Below are 12,051 nucleotides of genomic sequence, written 5' to 3' on the forward strand. Positions count from 1 at the left end.
CTGTGCAGGGTAAATACTGGCTGCTTTATTTTTACACTGCAATTTAGATTTCAGATTGAACACACCCCACCCAAATCTAACTCTCTCTGCACGTTACATCTGCGCCACCTGCAGTGCACATGGTTTTGCCCAACTGCTAACAAATTTACTGCTGCGATCAACTCTGAATTAGGCCCAATAAGTTGACCCATGGATACCCGCTCTTCTCTGGTAACTACTAACAGAAGTATCCTTCGCGGTGACTGGCTACTAGTCTGATGTTAGCACCCAGTCTCAGGACAGGTTGCTTAGCTGGCTACTTTGATAGCAGCCACAGCCAGACTGATTGCATAATCACGGGACAGCACCCATAGCTGGGATACGGTCGTTAGGTCAACACAGCTTAGGTCGACCACTGAAGGTCGACATGGTCAATATGTCAACATGTACTAGGTTGACATGAGTTTTTCAATTTTTTTTCATTTTTTGGATTTTTTCATACTTAACGATCCACGTGGACTATGATTGGAACAGTAACCTGTGCTGAGCGAAGCAAGGCAAGGCAAGCATGGCAAGCGAAGCGAGCCATGCGAAGGGACACGGTGCACTTATTGGGGTTCCTAGTCACTTTATGAAGAACACAACGCCAAAAAAGTAAAAAAAACAACAACCTGTTGACCAAATGACCATGTCGACATTCTATAGTCGACTTAATGACTGTCGACCTGCGTTGTGTCTACCCAACGACCCATTCCCCCATAGCCAGACTGATCGAATTTATTAGGAGATCTTCCATATGGTTTCACATTTCACATGGTCCTTTAACATAGAAATCTACAAAACGTGATTATTTGTTACTGCATCTTTAACCCTCCGTCAGGCGCACCTCTGGGACTCCCCGGTTGACAGGCGCCTGTTAGAAAATCGTCATTAGCACCTAATTAACTCAATTCTAATGCTCTTAAAGTGAACAGTGACCTTCATTAGGATGTACAAAGAGAGAAATCGTAGGTTTTACGGGCCATTTCATCAGAATATCTGAAGCAAAAAAGAGAAAACGAGTATAAGTTTGGGCGCAGTGTACCTGAGAGGCCACCCTGGACAAACCTACATATTTCCGCAAAATATCCACAACCTTTGTAATTTTCATTCATAAAATGAGCAAAATAAACAATAGATGAAAATAAAAGGAAAAACGAACCTTCAAAAGTCGGAGGAGTTTGGGCGCAGTGTGCCTGAGAGGCTAGGAGGGTCACTACTGCACTCCATGCAGGCGGTGGGAAAACTGACTAGGGGGGGTTTCGAACAGCACAGAGATAGGAAGGGACAGGCTCCTGCGCCGCCTTGGGGCGGAGAGGGGAGCGAGAACAGCTTTGCGGCACCAGTCAGCTCAGCTGCGCCTGACAGGGTTAAGGGGCGCTTTTACATCTGACCGGGAAAGCATAGTTGTCATAAGGATCGATGATTCCTATGGCAGCCTTCTTGGAGGGCTGGCAAGCAGTTTGCCAATTGTAAAAGGGCCATAGGCAATCAGGTACAAATTCACTAAAACCAAGTAAGTAATAAGAAGGCCGATAAGCTCCCACTCCCTAGAGATATAGCCTTGGTGGCTACACATACAGTAAGATAGCGGAGACTGTCAGTCCTTTGCTGGGCATACACTACACTATTATCTGTCAGATGATCTGCCAGATCTCGCTAGCTGGAAAGAAAATCTGGTAATGAGAGTAAATGACAATTGAATATTTGTTCCCAAACACTGGAAAATGGACAAAACCTGTTCAGACAAATTGGTTAAATCATTTTTTTCCATTTTCGTGTTTTGGAGTGAATGGTCAATTGTAATTTGTTCTCATCCATTACCAGATTTTTATTACAACCAGTCAGATCTGGCAAATTATCTGACAGATAATTGGTATGCAAAGCATTTGCTATATCTTGTGACAATGCATATGATATACGAGGGGTGTGCAAAGTTTCCAGATGCAAAATTTTTTTATTTACAAAGTGAACATTACATTTTTTTATAATATTCGCCAGAGGAGTTTATGCACCACTTGGTGAAGCAGCTGGACCAGTCTGAAGCAGTTATGTCTTCTACATGCAGGTCTTTACTGCAGCTTCCGGTGACTCAAAACGAATCCCATGCATCTTGCGCTTGATTTGTTGAAACACAAAAAAGTTGCAAGGGGCCAGGTCTGGACTGTATGGTGGATGACCAAGCTCATGGATGCGCTCATGAGCCATAAAATCTACAACTTTCCTGGACTTGTGGGCATTGTCGTAATGGAGTAGGGCACCATGAAAAGAGTTCTTGGATGGCACCTGGAAATTTTTTCCAGCTCTTGCAGCAGGCATTGGTTGGCATACAGTCCCCAGTGATGGTTCACTACTGCATGAGTGGTATGGTAGCCTAATGACCAGTCTTGGCCACAACAGCCGCCACCATCTGCTTGGCCATGCTGTCTCCCATGCTTAAATTCTGCAAACCACTCAAACACAGTGGTTCGGGACGGTGCATCTTCCCCAAAAGCAGCTTGCAGTCGGTCAAAACTCTCCTGAAGTCTCAGATCACTCTTGCAGTCGAAGAAGATCATGGCTTTCCAGTGGCCTCTGTGAGCTCCATAATGAGTTTGTGAAGGGAGTAAACATGCTGACTTCTTAAGCTTGCAGCACTTTTTATATACGGTTCTGTGCCATGACATTTCACAAGAACATTAGAGATTACAGGTCACAACCAAACACTCAGATTGTGTCTATCTACTTACTCACTGCACATGCGGAAACTTATTGCACACCTCTTGTATTTACTAAGAGAGCACCCTCCACCCATTGGGTTAGTCCCTGCTCTGGGTGCAGAGTGGGTAGGGGAGGGTCCTTTGAATCAAGGACCCATGTGCACTACACACCCATTATAGATGTGCCACTGAAATGGAGGGAAAAGGGTCGTATGAGGTTGAAAGTAGGATTTTAATTACCTACCAGTAAAACCTTTTCTCGTAGTCCGTAGAGGATACTGGGGTCCATTTAGTACCATGGGGTATAGACAGGTCCACTAGGAGCCATGGGCACTTTGAGAATTTGATAGTGTGGGCTGGCTCCTCCCTCTATGCCCGTCCTACCAGATTCAGTCTAGAAAACTGTGCCCAAGGAGACGGACATACTTTGAAAGAAGGACAGATAAAGACAGTGGTGAGATTCCGAACCAGCACACACAGAGAAAAGCTATGCTAACCAAACTTTAAACAGGAACAGCAGACAGCTGAACCGACAATACTTAACCAAGTAACAGTGCAGGAAGAATGAAGCACCGTGCGGGTGCCCAGTATCCTAGACGGACTACGAGAAAAGGATTTACCGGTAGGTAATTAAAATCCTATTTTCTCTTACGTCCTAGAGGATACTGGGGTTCCATTCAGTACCATGAAGATGTACCAAGGCTCCCAAACCGGGTGGGAGAGTGCTGAGGTTCCTGCAGAACTGATTGACCAAACTGGAGGTCCTCAGAGGCCAAAGCATCGAACTTGTAGAACTTCGCAAACGTGTTCGAACCAGACCAAGTAGCCGCTCGGCAGAGCTGTAAAGCCAAGACACCCCGTGCAGCCGCCCAGGAAGAACCCAGTACAGATTTTGGAACCGACAAACCTGCCGTGGAATAAGCATGCCGGATAGTGAGCCTGATCCAGCGTGCAACTGTCTGCTTTAAAGCAGGACACCAAATTTTATTGGGATCATATAGAACGAACAGTGAGTCCGATTTCCTGTGACGAGCTGTCCTCTTTACATATACTTTCAAAGCCCTCACAACATCCAAAGACTCTGAAGTAGCGGAAGTGGCGGTGATAACCGGAAGCACAATAGGTTGGTTGATGTGAAACACAGACACCACTTTCGGAAGAAATTGCTGACGAGTTCAGAGTTCAGCTCTGTCCTCATGGAAAATTAAATAGGGGCTCTTGTGAGACAAAGCCCCTAGCTCCGACACACGTCTTGCTGAAGCCAAGGCCAACAGTGTGACGGTCTTCCATGTAAGATATTTTGGGTTCACCTCCTGTAATGGCTCAAACCAGTCCAATTGGAGGAACTGCAGCACCAAATTGAGATCCCAAGGTGCCGTGGGAGGCACAAAGGGAGGTTGGATGCGCAGAACACCTTTCAAAAATGTCTGGACCTCAGGGAGAGAAGCCAATTGTTTTTGAAAGAAAATGGACAAGGCCGAAATCTGGACTTTTATGGAGCCCAGACGTAGGCCCACGTCCACACCTGCAGAAAAATAGGATTTTGGTACTTACCAGGTAAATCCTTTTCTTTGAATCCATAGGGGGCACTGGAGTACTCTTGGGATATGGACGGCTTCCACCGGAAGAAGGCACTGAATAAATTAATTTTGAGACTACTCCTCCCCTCCATATCCTCGAGCACCTCAGTGTTTTTTACTGAGCCGAACAGGATCGATAGAGAGATTGACAAAAGGAGAATTACATATAACCTCACGGACAACAATAAAGTTGACACAAAACGTAACTGACAACTAAAACAGTTGACACCATAACTGATTAACATTTGTTAAATTTAAACCAGTCGTGAAAGTGTGTTACCATAAGAACCACTGAACTTACTCTAAAACAGGTAAACTGCTCTGGGTGGGCGTCCAGTGCCCCCTATGGATTCAAAGAAAAGGATTTACCTGGTAAGTACCAAAATCCTATTTTCTTTTTCATCCACTAGGGGTCACTGGAGTACTCTTGGGATGTACCAAAGTTTCCCCCGTGGGCGGGAGAGCTGTTTGGCACCTGTAACACCAGGCGGCCAAAGCTAGATGCTGGTGCCGCAAACGTATCAAACTTGTAAAAGCGCACAAACGTGTGCACTGAAGACCAAGTAGCCGCACGGCAAAGCTGTGTCGTAGAAGCCCCACGACTCGCTGCCCATGACGTTCCCACAGAACGTGTGGAATGAGCTGTTACTGATGTAGGTGGCTGTAACCTAGCATGAAGGTAAGCCTGACGTATGGTCAGTCTAATCCATCTGGATAAGGTCTGCTTAGAGGCTGGCCAACCCCTCTTGGCCGCATCATAGAGAACAAACAACGTATCCGTCTTACGAACTGTAGACGTTCGGGATACATAAACGCGTAATGCGCGAACCACATCCAACGTTCCGGAATTTTCTGTTAATACCGGAACTACTATTGGTTGATTGATGTGAAAAGACGACACTACCTTTGGTAGGAAAGCGGGATTCGTCCGAAGTTCCGCTCTGTCATCATGAAAAACTAAATACGGTGACTTGCACGACAAGGCACCCAAATCTGAAACACGCCTTGCCGAAGCTAAGGCTAAAAGAAAAATCGTTTTCCAAGTGAGAAATTTAATATCCACTTGTTGTAAGGGTTCAAAGTAAAAGGACTGTAAGAAATCTAAAACCAGATTCAAGTCCCATGGCGCTGTAGGTGGAATGAATGGAGGCTGTACCCTCAGTACACCCTGCAGAAACGTATGTACCGACGGCAACAAAGCCAATTTCCTTTGAAAGTAAATTGACAATGCCGATACCTGCACCTTTAGTGTGGATAGACGTAGTCCTCCATCTAACCCCATCTGTAAAAATAACAAAAAACGGGATAATTTAAAAGATGATGTCGGAAACCTCCGAGCTTCACACCAACCTATATAAGTACGCCAGATTCTGTAATAATGAGCTGCCGTAACCGGCTTCCTAGCTCGTATCATGGTTGGAATAACAGACTCAGGAATGCCCTCTCTTCTCAAGATGGCTTTTTCAACAGCCACCCCGTCAAACGCAGCCGCGCTAAATCGGGGTAAAGGAACGGACCCTGTTGTAACAGGTCCGGACGTAGTGGGAGTGGCCAAGGATCGTCTGCGAGTAGTCCGAGGAGATCCGAGAACCAAGTTCTCCGAGGCCAATGAGGCGCTATTAGTATGACTGTGACGGACCCTCTCTTGATCCGTTTTAGCAACAGCGGGAGCAGCGGAAACGGTGGAAACAGATACACGAGGCTGTACGGCCACGCGGCTGTGAGAGCATCCACCGCCACTGCCTTTGGATCTCTCGTTCTGGACACATATCGTGACACCTGATGATTGTGGCGGGATGCCATCAGATCCACCTGAGGGTAACCCCACCTCTGGATCAACATCTGAAACACTTCTGGATTTAATGCCCACTCTCCTGGATGAAAATCCCGACGACTGAGAAAATCTGCCTCCCAGTTGTCCACTCCCGGAATGAACACTGCCGACAATATCACCTGGTGATATTCGGCCCATCTGAGGATCCGAGCTACTTCCCGCATTGCCATGCGGCTTCTCGTTCCTCCCTGTTTGTTTATGTATGCGACCGCCGTCGCATTGTCTGACTGCACCTGAACAGTCTGAAAACGAAACATGTGCACTGCTTGTCTTAGCGCATTGTAAATCGCCCGGAGTTCCAGGACATTTATAGATAGCAATCTCTCGTGATCTGCCCAGAGGCCCTGGAGCCGATAACTCTGAACTACAGCTCCCCAACCTCTGAGACTTGCGTCTGTTGAAAGAATTATCCAATTCCCGACGCCGAACCGTCTCCCTGCAGATAGATTGTGTATCTTTAGCCACCAGAGAAGAGACACCCTGACCTGTGGCGACAATCTCACCCTGTGGTGAATCTGCAGATGTGAGCCCGACCACTGTGCTAGCACCTCCAGTTGAAACGGACGTGAGTGAAATCTTCCGAACTGAAGTGCTTCGAAAGCCACCACCATTGTGCCTAAAAGGCGAATGCACAAATGTACTGAGACTGTGCGTGGCTTGAGCACTAATTGTACCAGATGACGAATGACCTGTACTTTTTGTTGTGGTAGGTAAATTTTTTGGTTTACTGTATCGAAAATCATCCCTAGGAATTGAAGTCGTTGAGACGGAATTAGCTGTGATTTCTTGAAACTGACTATCCAACCGTGCTGAACTAGTACATTGTACGTTAGCAACGCATGCTGGAGAAGCATCTGTTGAGACGGAGCCTTGATGAGTAGATCGTCCAAATACGGAACAATTATTACTCCTAGGGACCTGAGATGAGCTATCATCACGGACATCACCTTGGTGAATACCCGAGGCGCTGATGAGAGGCCAAACGGCAGAGCCTGAAACTGGTAGTGGTCTCGCCTTATTGCAAACCTTAAGAAACTCTGATGAGGTGGCCAAATCGGAATGTGTAAGTACGCATCTTTGAGATCCAGCGCAATCATGAATTCCTGTGGCTCTAAACCTGCAATTACTGACCTGAGAGATTCCATCTTGAATCTGTAGTAAGTGACGTATTGATTGAGACCCTTTAGGTTCAATATTGGCCTGACTGAGCCATCTGGTTTTGGTACCACAAACAGACTGGAATAATAACCCTGCCCCTGTTCCTGCACAGGGACCGGAATCACGACTGCAGCATTCAGCAGAGACTGAATGGCCACCTGCAGAACTGCTTTCTTGTCGTCCGACACAGGCAGTCCTGTCGTGAAAAATCTCCCTGACGGAAGACAATCGAACTCTATTTTGTAACCCTCTAACACTAAATTGCGGATCCACCCATCTGTGGACGTCTGAAGCCACGCCCCCTGAAAGCTCTGAAGGCGTGCTCCCACAATTGGAGATCCGAGATGGGCTGGGAGCCCGTCATGCCACTGGCTTGTTAGTGGTCTTAGCGTCTTGACGACGTGCATTGGATTGTCGGGCACCACGTCCCCGACCTCTTCTACCAAGCGTGACCGCTCCTGTGCCCCACCCACGAAAGGGCTGAGTTCTAAAGGATTTGAACGCCGGACCAGAATATTTCCGTTTAGGTACAGTTGTAGGCGATGGAAGAAACACAGACTTTCCTCCTGTAGCCTCAGAAATCCATCTGTCCAATTCGGGACCGAAAAGCTTCTCGCCATCGTAAGGCAATGCCTCTATACCTTTTTTAACCTCCGCCTCCGCTTGCCAAGAACGTAGCCAAAGTGCTCGTCGTGCTGTGACTAGCGATGAAGAAAGGCGAGAAGTAAGCTGACAGACGTCAGTAGAAGCTGTACATAGATATTCAGCAGCTTCCCAGATTTGATCCGCGAGAAGTATAAGATGGTCATCCTGTAGAGCCGACTTGAGCTCTTTTATCCATACCATTAATGCTTTAGTAACCCAAATGCCAACCAACCCAGGTCTCAGCAACACTCCTGCTGCTGTATACATGGACTTTAGCATAGATTCTATTTTACGATCTGCAGGGTCTTTAAGCGTAGTAGCAGTTGGTACTGGTATGGTTAACTTCCTTGTAAGTTTAGATACGGACGAATCCACCAATGGTGGGTTCTCCCATGTAGCTGTCATGGACTCTGGAAACGGGTAACTCGATTTAAATCTACGAGGTATAGAAAACCGTTTATCCGGATTCTTCCGTGTTTCCAGTAACATTTTATTAAGAGATTCCGAAACAGGAAAACACATCGGAGATCTCTGTCGTTTAGTAAAGACTACCTCATCGTTCGTCAGGGGCTCCTCAGTTTCCGTAAACTCCAGCGACTGACGCACTGCTCTGATGAGATTATCAATGCCTGGGCTGTCAAAATCGTCACTATCTGACTGTTGGTCTATTTCGCCCTCCTCATACTCATGTTCAGTGAGGTCTAGCATCGCAGAAACTGGCAAATTATTAGGAAAAGGAACCTTATCCTTTCCACCAAAGGTGGACCTTTGACCAGATTGAGACTCCTCTGGTAACTCAAACGGTCTCATTTTAAACTCAGATCTTGCCGCCTCCCTCTCTTCACGAGAGGCGGCCAACTCTGATTGCAAACCAACTAATACATTTGCAAGCATAGCCCATGGAGGGTCCGGAGACGAACCTGGCTTTAATTCTGGAGTGGAAATCGTATTTGTAGCTGTATTAATAACACATACTGTACATGTGGTGGATCCATCAGGCAACACACTTTTACAGACATGACAGGAAAATTGTTTCTTAGATTTTGCTGGTGTCTTACTCATTATGAGGACAGACAATACAAACTACACACAGACAGTTTGCACGACTCAGTAATAACACTAAGGTTCTTTGTATATTATCAGGCAAGTGCAGTGCACGCCAGCAAAAAGAAAACTGATCCCCAAATTCCCCTAATACCCCTCTTAAGTAGAGATGTAATATAGGAATCCTGGAACAGACAGGAGAAACATTAAGTATGTTAATACCAAATTTTCCTTTAAAGCTTAATACTGCTAATGTGTCTCCCCCCCACCCCCACGACCCCGTGTACAGCAGCGGGTCGGAGGCACCGTGGGACACACCGCATAGAGCCGTGTGAGCGGCCTATACCTGCGTAGCCAAGGCAGCGGGGAACTCATCGGCTGCAGCGGGGAACTCATCGGCTGCAGCGGCGCTGGGAGCGGCGGTCAGCGGGAGCAGAGAGCGTACTGCATAGAGCCGTGGAGCGGCCTATTCCTGTGTAGACAGGCAGCGGGGAACCATCGGCTGCTGCGGCGCTGGGAGCGGCAGTGAGCGGGAGCAGAGAGCGTACTGCATAGAGCCGTGGGGCGGCCTATGCATACGCGCTCCGGGCCGTAGGATAACACACAGCATGGAGCCGTAGAGCGGCCTATACCTGTGTAGCCAGGCAGCGGGGAACTCATCGGCTGCTGCGGCGCTGGGAGCGGCGGTCAGCGGGAGCAGAGCGTACTGCATAGAGCTGTGGGGCGGCCTATGCACACGCGCTCCGGACCGCAGGATAACACACAGCATGGAGCCGTAGAGCGGCCTATACCTGTGTAGCCAGGCAGCGGGGAACCATCAGCTGCTGATGTGCTGGGAGCGGCGGTCCGCGGGAGCAGAGAGCGCACTGCATAGAGCCGTGAAGCGGCCTATGCACACGTGCTCCGGGCAGCGGCAATGTATCTAGGATGCGGCGCTGGTCCTCCATCTAACCCTAGCGTGATAATGCGCTCAGTCCCCAATACAATTACTCAACAGTGGGGCGGCAGCGTAAGCTGACCGCCCCTCTCAACATACCTGGACAGTAACAAGGTCTATGACGGGGCTTTTCATTCAAGCTCCGTCCAGCTTCTTGCAGGCAGCCAGCACGTGGTGTGAGGGAGCTCTTTACAGAGAGGTCCGACACTCACAGCTGCTCTCAGCAGCTTCCACTGTCCCTGACCCACGCCTCTCAGAAGGGGGGAAAGGATGTGGCAATCATTTAAGAAAAAAAAAAAAATAAACTTAGAAAAAAATTCCAAGACTTGTGGACGAACTCCACTATGCCTTCTAACTGTGTCGAGCACAGAAAAAACACTGAGGTGCTCGAGGATATGGAGGGGAGGAGTAGTCTCAAAATTAATTTATTCAGTGCCTTCTTCCGGTGGAAGCCGTCCATATCCCAAGAGTACTCCAGTGACCCCTAGTGGATGAAAAAGAAAAGCAGGAAACGTCGCAGGTGAAATTCCACTGAAATTCCACCGCAGAATAAGTTCTGCTCTCACACCAAGAGACGTATTTCTTCCAAATACGGTGGTAATGTTTATATGTTACCCCCTTCCTGGCTTGGGTCATAGTTGGGATAACTTTGTTAGGAACCCCTCTTCTGGCTAGAATCAGCCGTTCAACTTCCATGCCGTCAAACATAGCAGCATTAAGTCCTGATAGACGAACAGGCCCTGATGCAGAAGATCCTCGCGAAGAGGTAGAGGCCACGGATCTTCGAGGAGCATCTCCAGAAGGTAGGCGTACCAGGCCCTTCTTGGCAAGTCCGGAGCAATGAGTATTGCTTGAACCTTTTCCCTTTTTATTCTTTTGAGAATTCTTGGGATCAGAGGAAGTGGAGGAAACACGTACACCATCTCATAGACCCATGGAGTCATCGGAGCGTTTACCGCCACTGCTGTGGGTCTCTCGACCTGGAACAATACCGCTTGAGCTGCCTGTTGAGATGAGAGGCCATCATGTCGATTTGTGGATATCCCCACCGACGTGTCAAGCACCTGATCACTTCCATGTGAAGGCCCCACTCCTCCGGGTGCAGGTCGTATCTGCTGAGGAAGTCTGCTTCCCAGCTGTCTACTCCCGGAATGAAGACCGCTGACAACGCCACAGCGTTTTTTTCTGCAGAGGAGAATTCTTGAAACCTCGGACATTGCTGCTCTGTTTTTCGTTCCGCCCTGTCGGTTTATGTACGTCACTGCTGTCACATTGTCCGACTGGACCTGAATGGCCCAATCGTAAAGAAGATGAGGCCTGCAGAAGGGCATTGTATATGACCCTGAGCTCCAGAATGTTGATTGGAAGGATGACTTCCTGACTTGACCATCTTCCTTGAAACTGCACCCCATTGGTGACTGCTCCCCAACCTCTGAGGCTTGCGTCCGTGGCTAACAGGAACCAGTCCTGAATTCCGAACCTCCGTCCCTCAATGAGGTGAGAAATCTGTAGCCACCACAGAAGGGAGATCCTGGCTTTTGGCGACAGACGGATCCTCTGGTGCATGTGAAGATGCGATCCGGACCATTTGTCCAACAGATCGAGCTGGAAGGGTCTTGCATGAAACCTTCCGTATTGAAGCGCCTCGTAAGAGGCAACCATTTTCCCCAGAAGACGAATGCACAGATGCTCCGATATCCGGGTTGGCTTCAGGACATCCCGAACCATCGACTGGATTACCAATGCCTTTTCAAACGGAAGCAACACTTTCTGCGACTCCGTGTTCAGTATCATTCCCAGGAATGGGAGCCTCTGTGTTGGTTCTAGGTGAGATTTCGGAAGGTTCATAATCCACCCATGATCTTGGAGAAGTTTGATTGAGAGACCAATGCTGTCCAGCAACCTCTCCCTGGACGACGCCTTTATCAGAAGATCGTCCAGGTACGGAATTATGTTCACTCCCTGCTTGCGGAGTATAAACATCATCTCTGCCATCACTTTGGTGAACACCCTCGGTGCCGTGGACAGACCAAATGGCAGGGCCTGGAACTGGTAGTGACAGTCCTGCAGTGCAAACCGTAGATAAGCCTGATGAGGCGGCCAGATCGGAATGTGAAGGTACGCATCCTTGATATC

This window comes from Pseudophryne corroboree, chromosome 2 (assembly GCF_028390025.1).
Source record: "Pseudophryne corroboree isolate aPseCor3 chromosome 2, aPseCor3.hap2, whole genome shotgun sequence".
Classification (NCBI taxonomy): Eukaryota; Metazoa; Chordata; class Amphibia; order Anura; family Myobatrachidae; genus Pseudophryne; species Pseudophryne corroboree.